The sequence below is a fragment of the Balearica regulorum genome, chromosome W (genome assembly GCF_011004875.1).
Source record: "Balearica regulorum gibbericeps isolate bBalReg1 chromosome W, bBalReg1.pri, whole genome shotgun sequence".
NCBI lineage: Eukaryota > Metazoa > Chordata > Aves > Gruiformes > Gruidae > Balearica > Balearica regulorum.
The window spans coordinates 8829235-8852797 of record NC_046219.1 but is presented as its reverse complement, the minus strand read 5'-3'; the positions used below and the strand labels follow the sequence as shown (position 1 = coordinate 8852797).

Sequence of the window (23563 nt, the reverse complement as noted above, 5' to 3'; positions counted from 1 at the left end):
AAGAACAGGACCATCCCTAACAGAGATAAAAAGACACCAGGTACAGAGCTCCATCTGCCACAAGGGCCGGTAGCAGCCCCACCACTTCTTATGGAGAAGCCCTCCCCCACCTTTCCACCTGTTGAAGCTACTGACGTCAGGCAGCACCGCGCGCTAAGCACCCTACCCACACCACCTCGAGTCTCCGCTTCCAGCGGTGAGGCACGTGTGAACCAGAGGCTGCGACAATCCCTCTCACCCGCTGTCCGACAGCATCCGCATGCGCCGCAGGGAGAGTTGGTCACGTGTCGCTGGACAATGATGTCAGCAGCGGCGCGCTGGGGGAGGTGAGGTGTTGTAGTGGTAGCAGCTGGTCTTGGTTTGTGATGCGAGCTTCTGAACAGGTGAGACCTCGCGTGGTAGGCCTGCTTTGCATGCAGTGCTGCTAGCTGCTACGGTGAGCTGTGCTAGTGAGGCCGCAGCTGCCCAGGGACTTCCTCGCTATTGTGGGCCACCCTTTTAGGACCGAGGGGGTGGCGGCAGTGCGGGCCTGGGAGGCTGCGAGTTACCGCCCCAGTGTGGCTGGGCGGGTGGGCGGCTTCCCGTGTTCTTCGGCATGGAGGGCAGGCGGCGGCGCAGCGACGTGGAGCCGGTCGATGCTGGGTTCGGGTGGGTGCCGCGCAGGCAGGCGGTAGGCTGGGGAGAGGGAAAGGGAGGGAAAAGTGGTTTCGGCTTAGAGCAAGGCACAGCTCAGAGGAAGGAGCCCTAAAGTTGGAGTGCACCGAGCAGTGCTCTTCCCGGCAGCTTTTCACCCGTATATATAGGCTGTTTACAATCTTCTGTATTTTTATTTGAGCTACCAGATGCTGCCTGTGCTAGCGCAGTGTTGCTTTTATGCTGTGTGTCATTTTCTGTGCTGACTTCTGTTGACCACCAAGGATAAGACAACTCAGCTTTGCATTTTATATTGTTTGGCAATGGCAAAGTGCTTTCTCTGAGTCAGAAGAAAAGAAAAACTATTACCTAATGCCAAGGAACTATCTCCTAGTTTCAAATTGAAACAGTTTTCAGTCTGGGTAGAATCAATGGGAGGACATCAGAAGAATATGAAGCATTAAGCTGCATGGTTTGTTGATAAAAGTTTGGTGGTTTTGTTTTGGGGTTTTTTTTGTAGGAAAGGGCAAGTATTGGTTCACTAAAGATGGTTATTTTCTTTATACAGGTTTTTGAAGAACAGCAGTTGAAGTCTTACTGGAAAACAGATCCTTCTCTAAGTCAAGGGCAGGGTCAGTGCAGTAGTAGTGAGTTATTTCTCCAGTTTATGTTACCTTAGAAGACAATGTGTGTACAATGTAAGAATGTAGCCCTGCATCCAGTACTGATATAGCTTCCAACTTCTGCTACTATGTGCCTTGCTTCCCTTGTCTCATAGATCAAGTGATGTCTGTAGTGTATTTGCTGTGGCTTTCAAATTGGCATTGTCACCCAACAGTAAGGGGACAGACAGGTTCTTTTTGGGATCCTTAGCAGAATGATGACAGCACTAAATGGCAGTTATAACTAAAGCTTTTTCTTAACAGGGTATTATGATTAGAATGGCACTGGATTTCTACAAGTAGAATCAATATAGTATAATCTATAAGTAGCATAGAACAGAATTTATAATACAATTTATAATTTCTAATCATCTGGACCCTCTGCAGATCAGGTCAAATATTAATACATGGTTTGCTGTATCAATATAGCAATCATAATCATATAAAAGAATGTCACTCAATCCTCAGAGGAAGCAGATGACAGTGGAGGCATCCCTAGCCACCAGGAGGGTCACAGGTCTCACTGTGCAGCAGCAGTTCCAGTCCAAATTCCTCTCTTAGAACTTGTAACTGCTTGATTTTATAGACAGTGCTCTGTGTGCTGTTATGCTTCCCTGTTCTGTGATGGGATCATCAACAACACCTGGTTGGCTGTGTACCTGGGACCTTCAAGGCCGGTAAGGGAGTAATTGGCCTGGCACCCAGGAATCTCGAGACCGGTAGGGAGGAGAAGAAGAAATCTGTTTGGTTTGTCTACTTGGTTCATAGGACCTTCAGGGACTGATAATGAGGGAAAGGGAATGAATATAGGACTCTAATTGTGAATCTCTATAATTCATCCTCTTTTAAATTGATATAAAATGTCTAGATAAATTTGAATTGTAGAATTTAACTATCTGAAATGGGTCAGTTTCTCTTTTGGGGAAAAACTATTCATAAAATAAAAAAATGTTAATACTCTGCATTTTTGCCTCTTTCAGATAGCTTCATGGTTTGCTCTGCCTACAGCTGAAGTTATTACTACTTGTGGTTTTGTTCTTAGTTTTCTGTACTTCACAGGAGAGCTAACTAGTTTAAAATCAATATATTTTCTGTAATTCCTCAAATCTCATAAATGTGCTTGTAATGATAAACTTAATGCTTATTTTTTCTGCTGAGAAATTTCTGAAAGCAAAATAGTTTAATCACCGTACTTTAACACTGCCTGCGAGTGGGTGTAATACTATCTTATACAGTGTAGTCTAATGAAAAATTAGTGTGGAGTGTTTAGATAATATGAATGGAAGATACCTGTGTATACTTGCTGTCTTTTTTTTCTGAATTATTTTTCTTCCTTTTAAAATATTCTCAGATTTTCATGGATCTCAATAGTGTTAGCACTATTGTTTTGTGAGTCTTGACCCAAGCTACTAGTCAAGATACTGCAGTGTTGAAACCAGCTGAGGAACAACTGAAGCAGTGGGAGACACAGCCAGGCTTTTATTCAGTCTTGTTGGTAAGATACAGTAGAAAAGTGCTATTATGTATTTTTTTTTTTGAGTAATCTTGAATATGGCTTTCTAGAATACTGTTGAACCATGACCTCTGGCTGAGAGGAGCTTTGAGCATGTATATACCAAGGAAGTAACCACCTTTTCTTTATTGTGGAGGTGATGCATTCTGACACTTTTTCTGTAGAAGAAAAAGTTTCCCTATGCTTTTCATTGTACTAAGTTTGATACACACTTGGGATTGCTTTCCTTCTTGACAGCAGAGAGATTCCCAGGGAGCTTAGCTGACTAGGCTGGTAGTAAGGTTCCTGAAATGGGAAAGGTTGAATACTTCTAAAGGTACTTGTGGTGGTTTAACCTCAGCTAGACACCAGGTGCCCACCAAGCTGCTCTATCACTCCCCTCCTCAGCAGGACAGGGAGGGGAGAAAAATAAGATGGGGATAAAAGCAACCCCAAGCTCGTGGGTCAAGATAAAGGCAGTTTAATGTAGCAAAAGCAAAAGGCTGTGTGCAGAAGCAAAGAAAAAAGCAAAAGATTATTCTCTACTCCCCATCAGCAGGTGATGTCCAGCCACTTCCTGGGAAGCAGGGATTCAGTACGCAAAGCAGTTGCTCCGGAAGACAAAACGTAAAAAAATGAATGCCCCCCCATTCCTCCCCCTATCTATCAGCTTTTTATTGCTGAGCAGACGTCATATGTTATAGAATATCCCTTTGGTCAGTTTGGGTCAGCTGTCCTGGCTTTGTCCCCTCCCAAGATCTAGCCCACCTCCAGCCTACTGGTGAGGAGGGGAGGAATGTTGGAGAGACAGCCTTGATGCTGTGCCAGCACTGCTCAGTAGTAGCCAAAACACTGGTGTGTTATCAACACCTTGGTAGCTACCAATATACAGCACAGCACTATGAGGGAAAATTAACTCCATCTCAGCCAGACCCAATACAGTACTGCTACTGTTGGTGAAATAGATGCATTAATATGGTGCAAGGTGATAAAAACAGTCATAGAATCATTTTGGTTGGAAAAGACCTTTAAGATCATCAAGTCCAACTGTTAACCTACCACTGCCAAGCCCACCACTAAACCATGTCCCTAAGCACCTCATCTATGCATGTTTTAAATACCTCCAGGGATGGTGACTCAACTACTTCCCTGGGCAGCCTGTTCCAATGCTTGACAACCCTTTCAGTGAAGAAATTTTTCCTAATGTCCAGTTTAAACCTCCCCTGGTGCAACTTGAGGCCGTTTCCTCTTGTCCTATCTCTTGTTACTTGGGAGAAGAGAAACCAACACCCACTTCACTTCAACCTCCTTTCAGGTAGTTGTAGACAGCAATAAGGTCTCCCCTGAGCCTCTTTTTCTCCAGGCTAAACAACCCCAGTTCCCTCAGCTGCTCCTCATAAGACTTGTGCTCCAGACCCTTCACCAGCTTTGTTGCCCTTCTTTGGACACGCTCCAGCACCTCAGTGTCCTTCTTGTAGCAAGGGGCCCAAAAGGGAACACAGTATCTGAGGTGCAGCCTCACCAGTGACGAGTACAGGGGCACAATCACTTCCCTAGTCCTGCTGGCCACGCTATTTCTGATACAAGCCAGGATGCTGTTGGCCTTCTTGGCCAGCTGGGCACACTGCTGACTCATGTTCAGCTGACTATTGACCAATACCCCCAGGTCCTTTCTGCCAGGCAGCTTTCCAGCCACTCTTCCCCAAGCCTGTAGTGTTACATGGGGTTGTTGTGACCTGGCACTTAGCCTTGTTGAACCTCATACAGTTGGCCTCAGCCCATCGATCCAGCCTGTCCAGATCCCTCTGCAGAGCCTTCCTACCCTCAAGTAGATCGACACTCCCACCCAACTTGGTGTCATCTACAAACTTACTGAAAGTGCACTCAATCCCTTTGTCTAGATCATTGATAAAGATATTAAGGAGAACTGGCCCCAATACTGAGCCCTTGGGAACACCACTTGTGACTGGCCGCCAACTGGATTTAACTCCATTCATCACAGCTCTTTTGGGCCTGGCCATCCAGCCAGCTTTTTACCTAGCGAACTGTATGCCCGTCCAAGCCATGAGCAGCCACTTTCTCCAGGAGAATGCTGTGGGTAACAGTGTCAAAGGCTTTGCTAAAGTTCAGGTAGACAACATTCAAAGCCTTTCCCTCATCCACTATGTGGGTCACCTTGTTGTAGAAGGAGATCAGGTTAGTCAAGCAAAGAAGGAGACCCAGTGGTTTCGGAGAAGATGCTCGGAAGTTAACGGTATTGTTACACTCTGATTCCTATGTGTATATAATATAATAGTCTTAAAAACATAGAGATAAAGTACTTTTCCTACAAACATCTGTCTTCAATGCACAGGATGAATGACTCAGAGTTGTGGAGTGAAATATTCTGTTCTCTTTAGACCTCCTGATTATTATTATTTTTTTTTTAAAAAAGTTGAAGGTGAGTCAGGATTTAGGGGAAGGGAAAAATATCTGACTTCAAAGCAGTCTAATTGTGTTTTACTCACTGCCTTTGTCATAGTGTTTCTGTGGTGATAAACATTCTTGATAAAAAACAGCAGAAATAGTCACTGACTGGGCATTCTTTGTTCTGGATGTTCGCTGTGAGACCTTACAGCTCAGATTGTAGGTAAGTTGAGCACTGACAGCTGTAACTGAAGTTGATCTGAGTTAGTTTTAATTTTAAGGGCTAAAAATGCAGGGATTAAAAGGAACAAAAGATGTTGATGCTATTAATGTGGTTAAGTAGACCTGTTCAGGGACACATCAGACTTTCTACAGGTGTGAAATATAAATAGTAATCTTCCAAACTAAATAGAAGTAAAGAATCTCATTGAATCATAGAATGGTTTGAGTTCAAAGGGACCTTAAACATCATCTAGCTCTAACCCCCATGCCATGGGCAGGGACACCCTCCACTAGACCAGGTTGTCCAAAGCCCCAACCAATCTGACCGTGAACACTTCCAGGGAGGGGGCATCCACAAGTTCTCTGAGCAACCTGTTCCAGTGCCTGATCACCCTCACAGTAAAGAATTTCTTCCTAATATCTAATCTAAATCTACCCTCTTTCAGTTTAAAGCCATTACCCCTTTGTCCTATCACTACATGCCCTTGTAAACAGTCCCTCTCCAGCTTTCTTGTAGGCCCCCTTTAGGTACTCCAAGGCTGCCATAAGGTCTCCCGGGAGCCTTCTCTTCTCCAGGCTGAACAACCCCAACTCTCTCAGCCTGTTTTCATAGGAGAGGTGCTCCAGCCCTCTGATCAGCTTTGTGGCCCTCCTCTGGACACTCCAAGAGGTCCATGTCTGGGGACCCCAGAGCTGGATGCAGTACTCCAGGTGGGGTCTCACCAGAGCAGAGCAGAGGGGCAGAATCTTGACCTGCTGGTCACTCTTCTTTTGATGCAGCCCAGGGCACGGTTGGCTTTCTGGGCTGCAAGCGCACGCTGCCGGCTCATGTTGAGCTTTTCATCAACCAACACCCCCAAGTCCTTTTCCTCAGGGCTGCTTTCAATCCATTCCTCGCCCAGCCTGTAGTTGTGCTTGGGATTGCCCTGACCCATGTGCAGGACCTTGCCCTTGGCCTTGTTGAACTTCATGCGGTTTGCACGGGTCCACCTCTCCAGCCTGTCAAGGTCCCTCTGGATGGCATCCCTTCCCTCCAGCGTGTTGACCACACCACACAGCTTGGTGTCGTCAGCAAACTTGTTGAGGGTGCATTCATTCCCATGCTCCATGTCACTGACAAAGATGTTGAACAGTGCCGGTCCCAATACCGATTCTTGAGGAACACCATTCATCGCTTACCTCTGTGGTGTATGACAGGCACGGACTCGGTAGGGTGCAAGTACAGAATCAACTTTATTACAGAATTTTCTGATTATATGGTATTTCTTGTTAAAAGGGGAGGCTCTTTTATTCCCCAATCATCACCTGATTCGTGTTCCCTGCAAGATCTGCTATTCTGTTTTTCTCTTGCACCTGGCAGGTGCCTGGCTGTCTCTTCTCAGCTCCTTATCTCCTGGATTCGGCCAGTCACATGTTATTTACGAGCTACTGAAGAATGCAAGGCCTGTTTTGTGCATATCTTTTCTTTAAACCGTTGTTTTTTGCTGCTTTAGCGCACAGGTCGAAATTGCACATTTCCCACGCCGTCTTTATTAGCTAAAGCATTGTTCTCCACATACCTCCACTTGGACATTGAGCCATTGACTGCAACTCTTTGAGGGCGACCATCCAGCCAATTCCTTATCCACTGAGTGGTCTATCCCTCAAATCCATGCCTTTCCAATTTAGAGACAAGGATGTCATGTGGGACAGTGTCAAATGCCTTGCACAAGTCCAGGTAGATGATGTTGGTCGTTCTTCCCTTGTCCACCAACGCTGTAACCCCATCCTAGAAGGCCACCAAGTTTGTCAGGCACAATTTGCCCCTAGTGAAGCCATGTTGGCTGTCACCAATCACCTCCTTATCTTCCATGTGCCTGAGCATAGTCTCCAGGAGGGTCTGCTCCATGATCTTGCCAGGCACGGAGGTGAGACTGACTGGCCTCTAGTTCCCTGGGTCTTCCTTTTTTCCCTTCTTAAAAATGGGGGTTATGTTTCCCCTTTTCCAGTCAGCGGGAACTTCACTGGACTGCCAGGACTTCTCAAATGTGATGGAGAGTGCCTTGGCCACTTCATCTGCCAGTTCCCTCAAGACTCACAGATGCATCTCATCAGGTCCCATGGACTTGTGCATCTTATACACACTTCTGCATCTCTGCTTCTTTGTTTACAGATTCACAGGTTGGTAGGGGTTGGAAGGGACCTCTAGAGATCATCTAGTCCAACCCCCATGCTAAAGCAGGATCACCTAGAGCAGGTTGCACAGAATTGCATCCAGGTGGGTTTTGAATATCTCCAGAGAAGGAGACTCCACAACCTCTCTGGGCAACCTGTTTTAGTGCTCGGTCACCCTCAAAGTGAAGAATTTTTTCCCTCATATTCAGATGGACCTCCCTGTGTTCCAGTTTGTGCCTGTTGCCCCTTGTCCTGTCACTCGGCACCACTGAAATGAGTCTGGCCCCTTCCTCTAGGCATCCACCCTTTAGATATGTATAAGCATTAATTAGATCCCCTCTCAGTCTTCTCTTCTCCAGGGTAAACAGACCCAGCTCTCTCAGCCTTTCCTCATACAAGAGATGTTCAAGTCCCCTAATCGTTTTTGTAGCCCTCTGCTGGACTCTCTCCAGTAGTTCCTTGTCTTTCTTGAACTGGGGAGCCCAGAAATGGACACAGTACTCAAGATGTGGCCTCACCAGGGCAGAGTAGAGGGGGAGGATAACCTCCCTCGACCTGCTGGCCACACTCTTCTGAACGCACCCCAGGATACCACTGGCCGCCTTGGCCACGAGGGCACACTGCTGGCTCATGGAGAGCTTGTTGTCCACCAGGACTCCCAGGTCCTTCTCTGCAGAGCTGCTTCCCAGCAGGTCAACCCCTAACCTGTGCTGGTGCTTGGGGTTATTCCTCTCTAGGTGCAGGACCCTACGCTTAACCTTATTGAATTTCATATGGTTCCTCTTTGCCCAACTCTCTAGCCTGTCCAGGTCTTGTTGAATGGCAGCGCAGCCTTCTGGTGTATCAGCCACTCCTCCCAGTTTTGTATCATCAGCAAACTTGCTGAGGGTACACTCTGTCCCTTCATCCAGGTCATTGATGAATATGTTGAACAAGACTGGACCCAGTACTGACCCCTGGGGCACACTACTAGCTACAGGCCTCCACCTAGACTCTGTGCCACTTATCACAACCCTCTGGGCCCTGCCATTCAGCCAGTTCTCAACCCACCTCCCTGTCTACTCATCCAACCCATGCTTCCTAAGCTTGCGAACGAGGGTGTTAAGAGAGATGGTGTCAAAATCCTCGCTGGACTCAAGGTATACAACAAGGTTTAACTTGATTATGTCAGGTGGACTGCCTTGGAGAGCAGAGAGTTGGTACCTTCTTGGTGGAGCAGAAAAGGGTAAAAGGGTAGGGGGAAGCACATTGTGGTGCTTTGACCCTGGCTAGATGCAGGGGGAGCTTCTAGTAGCTCCTCATAGAGGCCACCTCTGCAGCCTCCACGCTACCAAAACCTTGCCACGCAAACCAAATACACAGATGATTGTTAAGTTGGTAAGATGGTTGATCTCTGTGGGATAGGGAAAGTAATATAATTACTTATTGTTAGATACATTTGCCTCTCCTGGAATGATCAGGATAGAGAAAGTTGTAATGCACCATGAAATGTGTCTTTGAATCTACAGTTTTTAATACCTAGTGGAGTTATTAATGTTAGTTTTTTTGCTTCTCTTTTGAAGATGGTTACTGCTCTTTTGAAGAACAGAACTGAAAAGTCAGAGATAGAATGGTTGTTTTTGAAAAACAACCTCTGTCTATTACCATTTGTATCAGTTCATGTATTGTTTAGCTTCATTTCTGTAGTTTCTACACCACCATTAGTGTATTAAATTCTCTTTGTTTTGGGAAGTTCATATATGGATACAGAACATATAGAGAGGTTTCACTGATTCTTGTGTAGATACTTTGGTGTATTGGGTTTGCATGGCAAGGTTTTGTAGTGGGGGGGCTGCAGGAGTGGCTTCTGTGAGAAGCTGCTAGAAGCTTCCCTTATGTCCAATGGAGCTAGTTCCAGCTGGCTCCAGTATGGACTCACTGCTGGCCAAGGCTGAGCCAGTCGGCAACAGTAGTAGCACCTCTGTGATACCATATTTAAGAAGGGGGAAAAAACTGCTGCACAGCTGCAGCTGGATGAGAGAGTCAGAAAATGTGAGAGAAACAACTCTGCAGACACCAAGGTCAGTGCAGAAGGAGGGGGAGGAGGTGCTCCAGGTGCCAGAGCAGAGATTCCCCTGCAGCCCGTGGTGAAGACCGTGGTGAGGCAGGCTGTCCCCCCTGCAGCCCATGGAGGAAGGATGAGGGGGTGTAGAGATTCCACCTGCAGCCCATGGGGGACCCCATGCCGGAGCAGGTGGAGGCACCGGAAGGAGGCTGTGGCCCTGTGGGAAACCTGCGCTGGAGCAAGCTCCTGGCAGGACCTGTGGAGAGAGGACCCCATGCCAGAGCAGGTTTGCTGGTAGGACTTGTGACCCCGTGGGGGACCCCACGTTGGAGCAGTTTGCTCCTGAATGTCTGCACCCCGTGGGAGAGGCCCACGCTGGAGCAGTTCGTGAAGGACTGTAGCTTGTGGGAGAGACTCACGTTGGAGAAGTTTGTGAAGGACTGTCTCCCGTGAGAGGGACCCCACGCTGGAGCAGGGGAACGATGAGAGGAGTCCTCCCCCTGAGGAGGAAGGAGCAGCAGAAACAAAGTGTGCTGAACTGACCGTAACCCCCATTCCCTGTCCCCCTGTGATAGAGGGAACTAACGCTTAAGGGAAATAGCAGGACCATTAACTAGCTTAAGCCACATATCTAGTAATCTTAACCCTTACGTAAGATGTTTTAACAAGAACTAGCGTAAGGAAGGGTCAAGATGACCCTTCATTCTGCTTGCATTTTTGTAACCAATCACAAGATAAGGAGGTAGTAAATCAGAATGGAATGAACACGGAGGATTCTCTGCTAATTAGGAACCGGTCTGAGTAAGTTTTGTGGTGAAGGTGAAAAGTGCACAGTGAGGAAGACATACGGCCTTCATCCCTAAGACCCCGGCCCATGACCACCAAGAGGCACTGCGTGTGCGCAGCTGAGAGGAGTTAAAGGCGGAGACAATGGAAATGAACTCATTGTAATAAGACCGCCTTTCCATGGAAAGATCATAAATATGTATAGGCGCTTTTTGAATATGTAACATTTTGTTGTATAAAATTCAAAGGGAATTGCTGCAAGGTGCGCACGATTTTGGTGGGATGACCCCCTGTGCTGCCCAGCGCTGAATAAACATACCTACTTTACAACTTTCCCAGTTGTGGAGTCCGATTTTCTGCACATCATTTTGGTGAGCCAGCCAGGAGACACTCTGCTCGGCTGCGGGATCGACTGCGGAGCGGATGCTCCTAGGCGCGCCCCGAGCACTTCTCTCGGAGGAGCCTCCACTTCCAGCCGCTCACGGCAGGAGTAGACAACAACCTCCTGAAGCTGTGGATAAACGGTATGTTTAACAAGGGGGCCAGTAAGTCGTAGGGGACGCCCACGCTTGGCCGGGGCCGCTGGTAAATCGCGCAGAGACGTCTGGCGTACAGCACAGTCCCCGTATGGGAGGAGGGTACCCTAAGGAAAGGGGGGATTCGCTGACCGATAGAGCGGCCGCTAGCGATCTTGGGAGTAGATCGAGTGAATCCGAGGTTATCGCTGCATCCTGGCATCGGGAGCCAGGATGGACCTGCTAATGACTGTATAAGAAGCAGGAGAAGGGTAAACGAGCCTCAAAGTGTGCAGCTGCTGAAGGGATAACAACTAGAGCGTGAACTGTATGATTTATCTATGAAACGCCCAGGTATTTTATGTTAAAAGCACGAGTGTCTGTGTGTGTGTGTGTGTGTGAGAGACAGCGCTGCTGTGAAGCGAGTGGGAGTCCTGATTTGCGGTTCCGTGATTCCGTGAGGAACACAGCCAGAGACGGACAAAGTGTCTGAAACGTTTGTAAGATCTGTAAATGTTTTTGATATATGTAAGTTGGGCTGCTGCGGTGTTTAGTCAATCTCCTAAGTATCGGAGGCCTGGCTGATCATCAAAGTGGCAGGACGGAGAGAGTCACTCCTTCAGTGGTTTGGGCTCGAACCTTGGGAGTATTTAAACAAAGGAGGGAACTGGATAAGGAGGGGAGAGGAGCGGATTTTATTAAGAAGAGCGTATTTAACACCAACTGGACAGATAGTAGCCCTAAATTGGGAACAACCTGTCCCAGATACCTTTTTTAAACCCCCATATTGATGGAGGGTGATTCCTTGTTTTGTGTGTGGGCTTACTAACAAATTATGCGAAAATTGGCATTCGGCCTGGGTCTTGTTAGAGTGTTCATTTTGTAAGGAAAGGTGGTATTGTTTATCTGGAAGGCAGAAAGCTGAATGTCCTGAGTACTTTCCCAAAATCCCCAGCTTTGTGATTGGGAAAGGACTTATCAAGAATCCAAAATAGGAAAGTTTGCGTGTAAAAAAAAAAAAAAAAAAAAAAAAACAAAAACAAAACCCAAAAAAACCCAAAAACCCAAAAGACCTAATCCCAGAAATTTGGGGACGTTTGGGAAAAAGGATTGAAAGAGAACCGTGGGGATTTGTAAGAGGAGGTTTGCGTGGAAATTAAAACGGGATAGAGAAGGTAGCAGGAAAGAGTTTGTGAAAAAGGAAAAAGAAATTATTAGGATGGGCAATACCCAGGGAGGCATTCTAAAAAAGAGTCCCCTAGGCTGTGTACTTGCTCACTGGAAGGAAATTGCTGGGACTGGAGGCACAGAGAGCAGGAAGACCCTTATTAAGTACTGTAATCAGTGGTGGCCGCTGTACAAACTAGAAGATGGAGCCAAATGGCCATTGAATGGGTCAATTGATTATAACACTATCTTGCAATTAATGCTGTTTTTAAGAAGGGAAGGAAAACGGGATGAAGTATCATATGCAGATATGTTTTTCACCCTCCGAAATCATCTGGCGTGGCAAAGGGACTGTGGGATGGTGCCACCACAGGACCCTATGGTACTTGCCCTTGAAAGAGAGAGTAACAAGGAACTTAAAGGCAAGCTGAAGCGGTGCTGCTCGGCATGTAGTATTGGACAAAGATGTACAAACGCAAACAAAAACCGCCAGGCACTAGAACAAGATCTAACTGATTTGTTTAAGCCTCCCCCTCGATCGCAGGAGCAGGATGTGGACTTGGACGGAACCTCCACTCCCCCGACTAGCCCTGTATCCTCCCGTACTAGGCGGAAGCCCGGCCTGACGGTCCTGCAGGCACCTCTCCGGGAAGCAGTAGGACCTGATGGTGGGACAATGCTGATCAAGGTACCTTTTTCCACAATTGATTTAGAGGCATGGAAAAGAGTTGCTAAGGATTACAGGAACGATCCGGTGAGTGTGACCAAACATTTTCAGTTTATCGTAAAGCAACACAACCCCGATTGGAATGACATACAATTATTGTTAGAATGTATGACCGAGACGGAAAAACAATTGATTTTTAAAACTGCAGGGGATCTGGCTGAGGACCATTATAAAGTCTCGGGAGGAGACATTAAAGAATACCTCCTCCTTCAGGACCCAAAGTGGGATGCGAATAGGTCCGCCCATATGGAGAAATTGCGGGCGTATCAGGGATGGATTGCAAAAGGAATGGAAAGAGCCATTCCCCAGACCATAAATTGGTCAGCACTATATGCAATTAAGCAAGGGCCTTCCGAGTCACCATCCGAATTCCTGGATCGACTGAGGGACGTAATGCGCCGTAATACACCGCTGGACCCTGGGTCAGAGGTAGGAATACAACAACTAGTTTCTTTATTTTTGGGCCAGTCTACAGGGGATATTAGGCGAAAGCTTCAAAAGCTGCGTCCCACAGAGGGCAGGAACCTGGAAGTATTGTTGGAAGAGGCATGGAGAGTGTTCAGCAATAGAGAGGAAGATTACAAATGGGGACAGAGAAGGGTGGTAGCGGTCATCAGGGAAGAGAGAAAACCCAGACGAGGACTGCCTCGATTAGACAGGGATCAATGTGCGTTATGCAAAAGATTTGGTCACTGGAAGAATGAGTGTCCAGAAAGGCAAGGAAATAAGGGGAAGGGACGAAGCAATCAGAAAAGAGGGATAGTGGCCCATGTGAAGGAGGACTGACGGGGACCTGGGGAATCTACCCTAGCGGATCCACTGGTTATAATGAAGCTAGGGAAAGAACAAAAGAAGATAGAATTTCTGATCGACACAGGGGCAACGTATTCGGTTTTAAACCAAGCTTTGATGCCCCTGGGAAATGACTATATCATGGTAAAAGGGGCAACTGGCCAAAGTGAAAAGGCATATTTTTGTGAGCCTCTGAGATATAAACTGGGAAAACAATGGGGCGTTCACAGATTTCTGTATATGCCCAACTCCCCGAAGGCACTTTTGGGAAGAGATTTATTGGAGCAATTGGGTGCAATAATTAAATTCGAAAAGGGAGAGATTACTCTGGAGGTAAATGATCAGCAGTATATCCAAATAATGAGTTTATCACTAGCTAGTGTTCCCACAGAAGGAAAAATCGGGGAGGAAATCACGAACCAGGTATACCCTGGGGTATGGGCCACTGATATACCCGGAAGAGCAAAGAATGCCCCACCTGTTGAGGTCAGGCTCAAAGAAGGAAGGCAGCCGGTAAGAATTAAACAATATCCCCTGAGGAAGGAGGACAAGGAAGGAATCCGGCCAGTGATGGAAAATTTTCTACAACTAGGATTACTAAAGGAATGTGAGTCCGACTTTAACACTCCCATATTACCTGTCCATAAGCCCGACGGATCATACCGGGTAGTCCAGGACTTATGGGCTGTAAATAAGATAACTGAAGACCTCTACCCAGTAGTGGTGAATCCATACACCTTGTTAACTGTGCTGACCCCTGAGCTAACCTGGTTTACTGTTTTAGACCTGAAGGATGCCTTCTTTTGCCTCCCTCTCCATAAAGCCAGCCAGAAAATATTTGCATTTGAATGGGAAAATCCTAAAAGCGGTCGTAAAACTCAGCTTACTTGGACGGTGTTACCACAAGGGTTCAAAAACAGCCCTACTATATTTGGTAATCAACTTGCAAAAGATCTTGAGTCTTGGGAAGCCCCGCCTGAGGAAGGGAAGCTGTTGCAATATGTGGATGACATCCTGATTGCCACCAAGACAAAGGACGCTTGTATGGCCTGGACGGTGAGTCTGCTAAATTTTTTGGGGCTCCAGGGATACCGGGTATCCAAGAAAAAGGCCCAAGTAATGCAGCGCAAAGTCATTTATCTGGGCTATGAAATTAGTGCTGGACAAAGGACTTTGGGACAGGCCCGAAAAGAGACAATATGCCAAACCACGAGACCACAAACAGTGAAAGAGTTATGAACTTTCCTGGGGATGACTGGGTGGTGCCGACTATGGATCTATAATTATGGACTGCTTGTTAAACCCCTGTATGCACTAACCACCACTGAGCAGAAACCCCTTAAATGGAGCAAAGAGACCATACAGGCCTTTGAGCTGCTAAAGAAGGCCCTGATGTCGGCCCCAGCCTTAGGACTCCCAGATGCGAGTAAACCATTTTTCCTTTTTTCCCACGAGAAGCAGGGGATTGCCCTAGAAATATTAGCGCAAGATTTGGGCCCGTACCGACGAGCAGTTGCCTACTTTTCCAAACAATTGGATGCAACTGCAAAGGGCTGGCCTGGATGCTTGTGAGCGGTCGCGGCTGTAGTACTAAACATCCAGGAAGCCCGAAAATTCACCCTGGGCCAGAAAATGACTGTGTTAGTGTCCCATACAGTGTCTGCAGTACTGGAAGCAAAAGGTGGACACTGGCTTTCCCCACAAAGATTCTTGAAATATCAGGCTATAATGGTAGAACAAGATGATGTGGAGATTGTAGTCACTAACATTGTCAATCCAGCCTCTTTCCTCAGTGGAAACACAGGAGAACCAGTGCATCATGACTGTCTGGAGACCATCAAGGCAACGTATTCGAGCCGCTCGGACCTGAGAGACAGTCCTATGGAAAACACGGAAAACTGGTTCACGGATGGAAGCAGCTATGTCCTAAGCGGTAAAAGACATGCTGGATATGCCATTACCACCAGCCAGGAAGTAATAGAGTCAGGGCCCTTGCCCATGAATACCTCTGCGCAGAAGGCAGAAATAATTGCTCTGACCCGCGCCTTGGAATTGGCCCGAGGCAAAGCTGTAAATATCTATACAGACTCAAAATATGCCTTTGGAGTCGTGCATGCGCATGGAGCAATCTGGAAGGAGAGAGGATTATTGAACTCACAAGGCAAAAACATCAAGCATGCGGAGGAGATCCTGAAGCTGTTGGAGGCAGTCCAACTCCCTGAGAAAGTGGCAATCATGCACATTAAGGCGCACCAGAAAGTGAACTCGGAGTTGGAAAGAGGAAATGAGCTGGCGGACAGAGAGGCAAAACAGGTAGCCAAAACAAAGGTAAAAACAGAAGGGGCTTTGGTCCCTGACGGGCAAATCTCCCTAGAAGGTAAGCCAAAATATACTAAAGAAGATCAGAAGCTTATCATCGACCTAGAAGGGTCGTATAATAACGAGGGGTGGGCTCTCACCCCACAAGGGAAACTAATCATTCCCTCTTATCTAACATGGTCTCTGATAAGGGAAGAACACAGGAAGAGGCATTGGGGGGCAGAAGCTCTATATAAACACCTGATTAGAGAGATTGTAGCTAGGAATCTATACACCACCGTGAGGCAAGTAACTCAACAGTGCGATATTTGCCTCCAGACTAATCCTAAGAATACCCCCAAACCAGAAATGGGCCAAATTGGGAAAGGCAACGGGCCTGGGCAACAATGGCAGATTGATTTCTCAGAACTCCCAAGAAGAGGGGGGTATCGATATTTATTGGTATTAACTGATACTTTTTCAGGTTGGCCAGAGGCATTTCCTACCAGGACAGCCAAGGCTCGGGAGGTAACCAGAACATTAATACAAGAAATAATACCACGCTTTGGGGTTCTGGCAACCATATCCTCTGACAGAGGACCACATTTCATCTCAAAAGTAGTACAACAAATTAGCCGCCATTTGGGTATAGATTGGCAGCTTCATACCCCATATCGCCCTCAGTCGAGTGGCCAAGTAGAAAAAATGAACCACTTAATCAAACAGCAGATTGTGAAATTGGGACAGGAAACTAACTTGGCCTGGCCTCAGTCTCTTCCTTTGGCTCTTTTGCGCATACGAACCAGGCCAGGAACAAAGGAGGGGCTGAGCCCTTTTGAAATTTTGTATGGACGACCCTATGGAATACAGAAAGGGATGTCCGCACAAGCAGGGGAGGAAATTATGTCTTCATACATGGTGGCATTAGGCAAACAACTCAGCAGAATTGAAAAACATGTGGTTGGGACTCGAAGCAGGGGTTTGGATGGACCTGTACATAACATAAAACCTGGAGATTATGTATATGTGAAGTCTCTTACAGAAAAGACCCTGGAACCACAATGGGAAGGACCGTTCCAGGTACTCCTCACATCCTTCACAGCAATAAAGATTAAGGAACAGAATGCCTGGATTCACCACTCCCGTGTGAAGAAGGCACCTAAAATCTCCATGGAGAGTCACGCAAGTACAGCAAGGAAAGGTTACCTTGTCACGACGCTGACTGTAAGCCTAATAGGGGGACTTGAGGCATGGGAGAATAATGCCTTTTTGCAGCTACATGACAAAATTGCTAATGCCATGAACTGGTCTGATTGATTGCTGGATTTGCTCACGATTGCCCACAAACGTAGGACAGGGCCACCCGGTGGTCGCCACCAGTTTTCCCAACTCTTCGGAGATAGCCAAGGCCTTTAGTAATATATCCCTCACAGAATACACGGAGATACCAAAAAGGAATCTCGAGTGGCAGATAGATTTAAGCACACTCTGGAACGAGACCACGGAAGTACCTTGTGTCCAGAGGTGCTACCTGGAAAACACCACAAAGAGTACGGGAGGGAATAGAACAGATAAAAAATGTGGAAGTACAAGTTTTGTTGGGGCTTACCCTAATTGCACAAGTTATATCAAGTATGGAGGTGCAAATATGTGGAATAGCAACCAGACTCGAAGACACGTCAGCAGTACCCCCAAAGGCTGGCCCACCCCTGTGGGTCAGGGATGGTACTGGATCTGTGGGAAATGGGGGTACAAAGTATTGCCCTTAGGGTGGAAAGGTCAATGCGCTATAGGGACTATAGTTCCTAACATTACTATTGTACAAAACTTAACTAGTTCAGGCATGCTCGGTTTATTACGAACTTATATGAAACCCGTGGCCCATCAAACCCGGGGAAAACGGAACCCTTTAGTAGAAAGACCAACCAGCTTTCATAGCTTTGCGAGGTGGTTTATCCCATGGTTGGGGGTTAGTGAATTAGAAAAGGCCTTAGTCAACATTTCGGCTACAATGGAAATTATTAATAATGCTACAGCTGATGCGCTCACGGCTCTACAAAAAGAAATCTCTTCTCTAGAACAGGTGACACTCCAAAACAGGCTGGGGCTGGATTTGCTTTTTGCTAAAGAAGGAGGTTTATGTACGGTTATTGGTGAACATTGCTGTACCTATGTCAACCAAGACAAAAGGATTGAAAAGGATTTATCTCAAATTTGGGAAAAAACCAAAATCTTGCATGAAGTGGCCCAAGATAACACATCTTGGGGGTTTAGTGACTTAGTGGAAAGATTAACATCCTGGTTACCAAATTTGACATGGTTGAAACAATTGTTTGTTATGACAATTATGGTTATAATCCTGTTTATAGCTCTGTGTGTAGTGGTTCGATGTGCTTTAGGGTGTTGTCAAAACATGGGGAATTCTTACAGCGAATGGAAGAAATATCAACTAAGGCAAAGGTTAGAATCAAATAAATATTTTGAGAAAGTATTAGATAAAGAGTCATTGTATTAGCTGTAGTAAAAGAATTTACTAACCTTTTTGAAAAGGGGGGATTGATAGAGAGAACTAACACTTAAGGGAAATGGCAGGACCATTAACTAGCTTAAGCCACATATCTAGTAATCTTAACCCTTACGTAAGATGTTTTAACAAGAACTAGCGTAAGGAAGGGTCAAGATGACCCTTCATTCTGCTTGCATTTTTGTAACCAATCACAAGATAAGGAGGTAGTAAATCAGAATGGAATGAACACGGAGGATTCTCTGCTAATTAGGAACCGGTCTGAGTAAGTTTTGTGGTGAAGGTGAAAAGTGCACAGTGAGGAAGACATACGGCCTTCATCCCCAAGACCCCGGCCCATGACCACCAAGAGGCACTGCGTGTGCGCAGCTGAGAGGAGTTAAAGGCGGAGACAATGGAAATGAACTCATTGTAATAAGACCGCCTTTCCATGGAAAGATCATGAATATGTATAGGCGCTTTTTGAATATGTAACATTTTGTTGTATAAAATTCAAAGGGAATTGCTGCAAGGTGCGCACGATTTTGGTGGGATGACCCCCCGTGCTGCCCAGCACTGAATAAACATACCTACTTTACAACTTTCCCAGTTGTGGAGTCCGATTTTCTGCACATCACTGTGGCGCTGAGGGGGGGCGGAGGTTGAAGCTGGGAGTGAAGTTGAGCCTGGGAAGATGGGAGGGGTGGGGGGAGGTGTTTTAAGATTTGATTTTATTTCTCATTCCTCTACTCTGTTTTGCCTAGTAATGAATTAGAAGAATTCCCTCTCTCAGTTCAGTCTGTTTTGCTCGTGACGATAATTAGTGAGTGATCTCTCCCTGTCCTTATCTTGACCCACAAGCTTTTTGTTATAGCTTTTCTCCCCTGTCTAATGAAGGAGGGGAGTGATAGAGTGGCTCTGGTGGGCACCTGGACTCTGGCCAGGGTCAACCCACTACACCAAGGTCAACCCTCCATACTTGGCCTTTTTCTGCATTTCTTGTTCTGGCCCAGTCTAGCTTTATGTTATTTTTATCTTAGGAAGCTTTGCTTCTGATGAATTTCAGCAAGGAAGGGAATGGTAATTTGAAGGCTCAATGTGAGTTTCAGAACAAGTAGTTTTCTTTTTCCATGTTTCATTTGTTTTGCAATGCTTTGCGTGAATGTGAGGCTAAAACGATATGACAATATTTTCCTCTTTGTGTTCTAAAATGCTTAAGCTGCATTTGGGAAAGGTAAAGTCTTTCAAAGATTCAGTTCCTTTTCCTAAATGAGCTTTGGGAAAGGAAGGCTTATTACATAAAGTTTACCTTTTCATGTTGTATTGTGTGTATTGGTGGGCTACAACCTTTTTTATGTTTTTCTGAAAGTTGCTATTTTTGAGTCAATAGCTTTCTTGGCATGTAAGTCTTTGTTTGCTTTGTAGTGATTGGAGTTTGTGAGGTTTTTTTTGTGTTGGGCATTTTATCTAAAAAGCTGTTGTTATTATGGAAATATAGTTTGAGAGAAGGTTAAGCTTTGAATTTATAGTGAAAATGCTTGATGAGGTCCTAGGTTTCTATAGTGCTGAGTTCTTTGAAGGGTTTATTTATAGTTTCTTCAAACATGGCACCCAAAAATAGCAGATACTCTTGACCTGAATCCCTGTGTTTTTCATGTCCTTTCTTAGTGGGCTTCTAAAAGCAACTGATACAAGTGGTATACTCTTCCCCCCACCCCCCAGTGCACTGTAGAAAAAAAACCTACTGAGGTCATGCCTTTTTGCTCCCTAAAAGAGGGAGTGTATTGGGTCTGGCTGAGATGGAGTTAATTCTCCCCATAGCAGTCCTCCTAGTGCTGTGTCTTGGTAGCTAGCAAGGTGTTGATAACACACCAGTGTTTTGGCTATTACTGAGCAGTGCGAGCACAGCATCAAGGCTGTCTCTTCAATGTTTCTCCCCCCCTCCCCGCCCCATCCTCAGTAGCAGGCTGGAGATGGGCAAGATCTTGGGAGGGAACACAGCCAGGACAGCTGACCCCAACTGACCAAAGGGATATTCCCTACCATGTGACATCTGCTCAGCGATAAGAAACAGAGATAGGGGGAGGAATGGGGTGGGGGCATTTGGTTTTTTGGGGTTTTTTTACAATGTTTGTCTTCCAGATTAACCAGTACACGGACTGAAGCCCTGCTTTCCAGGAAGTGGTCAGACATCACCTGCTGATGGGGAGTAGAGAATAATCTTTTGCTTTTTGCTTTGCTTCCATATGTGGCCTTTTGCTACATTAAATTGCCTTTATCTTGACCCACGAGTTTGGGGTTGTTTTTTCTATCTTAATTTTCTCCTCTCCCTGCCCTGCTGAGGAGGGGAGTGATAGAGCAGCTTGGTGGGCACCTGGCATCCAGCCAAGGTTAAACCACCACAGGGAGTGATAGAGAGAACTAACTGACATGGTTTAGCCCCAGCCGGTAGCTAAGTGCCACGCACCGCTCGCTCACCCCTCCCCCGGCGGGATGTGGAGGAGAATGGAAAAACAACAGCAAAGCCTCGAGGGTTGGGATAAGGGCAGTTTACTGGGACAGCAAGGGAGAGGGAAAACAATCAACAACAGTGCTGATAACAGATAGTAACAATGGTGATAACAGAGAACGATTTTACCGATCCAACGACCGGACGCTCGACCCGTCCCGGAGCCACACCGACACGCCGAACCCGCCCCTGCCCGACTAGCCCCCTTTTATGGTGAGCATGATGTCACATGGTATGGAATAGCCCCCGGCCAGCTTGGCTCACCTGTCCTGGCTCCTTGGGAAATTAACTCTATCCTTGCCAGAACCAGGACATTATCCACCCCTTATTCCATACCATCTACGTCATGCCCAGATTATTTTACAGAACTCATTGCCTTACTCTATGGGCTATCGCTCTAAAATGTCTGTCGAGTTCATTTAGTCCATGGCTTTGGGTTCCATCTGCCATTACAGTCTCTCAGAGCAGGAGCAATGGTGCATGCAGCTGGATTGTTGCATGCTGCATCCGGAGTCTTCACAGCCGGTGTATCTGGTATAGTCCATGCTCTTTAGGGGAGAGCGCGAACGCAGTCCCCCACTACCACAAATTATGCAGTCGAGTTTCGCGCATTTGGGGAAATCGCAGGAGTCAGCACACCCGGAGTGCAAGGGATGAGCCTCGCCCTGGGAAAACCACCTGCCTGATCATGGTGTCTCCCCCGCCAGGTAAGTATTCAATGCTCACAGTCTGGGTGTCAAAGATGTGATTTTTCGATGAAGTTTCTGGGCACCAGTTGAAGTCAGTTCTAGTTCCATCATCGTGGCACTTTGTTCAGTTTCAAAGTCCATCCTTCATTAGTTTTGGGTGATTCTTATGGTCATACCATTGATACAGTATATCGCTATTAATGTCATGCAATTTAATTTATTGGCTATTTTCACCCAAAATCAGATCCCCTTGGGGTACACATCGGCATTCCCCATCTTTTCTCATCACCCACCAAGTGCACCCTGGTCCCTGAGCAAAAGCAGTCCCGCAGATGGGCTTGCCTTTGCCTGAAGCAGGGATAACCCAAACTGTTTTACCCAACATATTTTTCATGTGCACTACAGGAACTTTATCCCCTTCTACTGGGCGTGGGAATTTTGACTGGGCAGGGCCAGCTCGATTGGCAGACCCCCTAGTGTTAACTAACCAGGTGGCCTTTGCTAAATGCCTATCCCAGTGTTTGAGAGTCCCACCACCCATTGCCCTCAGGGTGGTTTTTAGCAGCCCATTACACCTTTCAACTTTCCCAGAGGCTGGTGCATGATAGGGGATGTGATACACCCACTCAATACCATGCTCTTTGGCCCAGGTGTCTATGAGGTTGTTCCGAAAATGAGTCCCATTGTCTGACTCAATTCTCTCTGGGGTCCCATGTGGACTTGCTTTTCAAGACCCAGGATAGTGTTCCGGGCAGTGGCATGGGGCACAGGATATGTTTCCAGCCACCCAGTGGTTGCTTCCACCATTGTAAGAACATAGCGCTTGCCTTGGTGGGTTTGTGGGAGCGTGATGTAGTCAATTTGCCATGCTTCCCCATATTTATATTTCAACCATCAGCCTCCATACCACAGAGGCTTTACCCACTTGGCTTGCTTGATTGCAGCGCATGTTTCACATTGATGGATGACCTGTGAGATGGCGTCCATGCTCAAGTCCACCCCTCAATCATGGGCCCATCTATATGTCACATCTCTTCCTTGATGACCTGAAGTGTCATGGGCCCACCGAGCTAGAAATAATTCACCCTTATGTTGCTAGTCCAAATCCACCTGAGCCACTTGAATCTTGGCAGCCTGATCTACCTGCTGGTTGTTCTGATGTTCCTCAGTGGCCCGACTCTTGGGTATGTGGGCATCTACATGACGTACCTTTACAACTAGCTTCTCTAGCTGTGCAGCAATATCTTGCCACAATGGGGCAGCCCAGATGGGTTTGCCTCTGGGCTGCCAGTTGCTCTGCTTCCACTGCTGTAACCACCCCCACAGGGCATTGGCCACCATCCATGAGTCAGTGTAGAGGTAGAGCATCGGCCACTTTTCTCCTTCAGCAATATCTAAAGCCAGCTGGATGGCTTTCACCTCTGCAAACTGGCTCGATTCACCTTCTCCTTCAGCAGCTTCTGCAACTCGCCGTGTAGGACTCCATACAGCGGCCTTCCACCTTCGATGCTTTCCCACAATGCGACAGGACCCATCAGTGAAGAGGGCATATGGCTTCTCATCTTCTGGCAGTTTATTATACGGTGGGGCTTCTTCAGCACGTGTCACCTCCTCCTCTGGCGACATTCTGAAATCTTTCCCTTCTGGCCAGTCTGTGATCACTTCCAGAATCCCTGGACGACTGGGGCTTCCTATTCGAGCCCGTTGTGTGATCAGCGCAACCCACTTACTCCACGTAGCATCGGTTGCATGATGTATAGAAGGAGCCCTCTCTTTGAACATCCAACCCAGCACTGGCAGTTGTGGTGCCAGGAGGAGCTCTGCTTCAGTGCCAATCACCTCTGAAGCAGCTCGAACCCCTTCATAGGCTGCCAATATCTCCTTTTCTGTTGGAGTGTAGCAGGCCTCGGATCCTCTGTATCCCCGACTCCAAAACCCCAGGGGTCGGCCTCGAGTCTCCCCTG

The 23563-nt window shown here is 46.8% G+C and overlaps 1 non-coding gene across 1 annotated transcript; it reads right to left on the bottom strand.

Moving 5' to 3' along the window:
- Positions 1–21461: 21461 nt before the first annotated feature.
- On the bottom strand, positions 21462–21625 carry LOC142599361 (U1 spliceosomal RNA). Its single transcript, XR_012832911.1, has one exon. It is a non-coding gene; the product is annotated as a U1 spliceosomal RNA (small nuclear RNA).
- Between the last annotated feature and the right edge of the window lie 1938 nt (positions 21626–23563).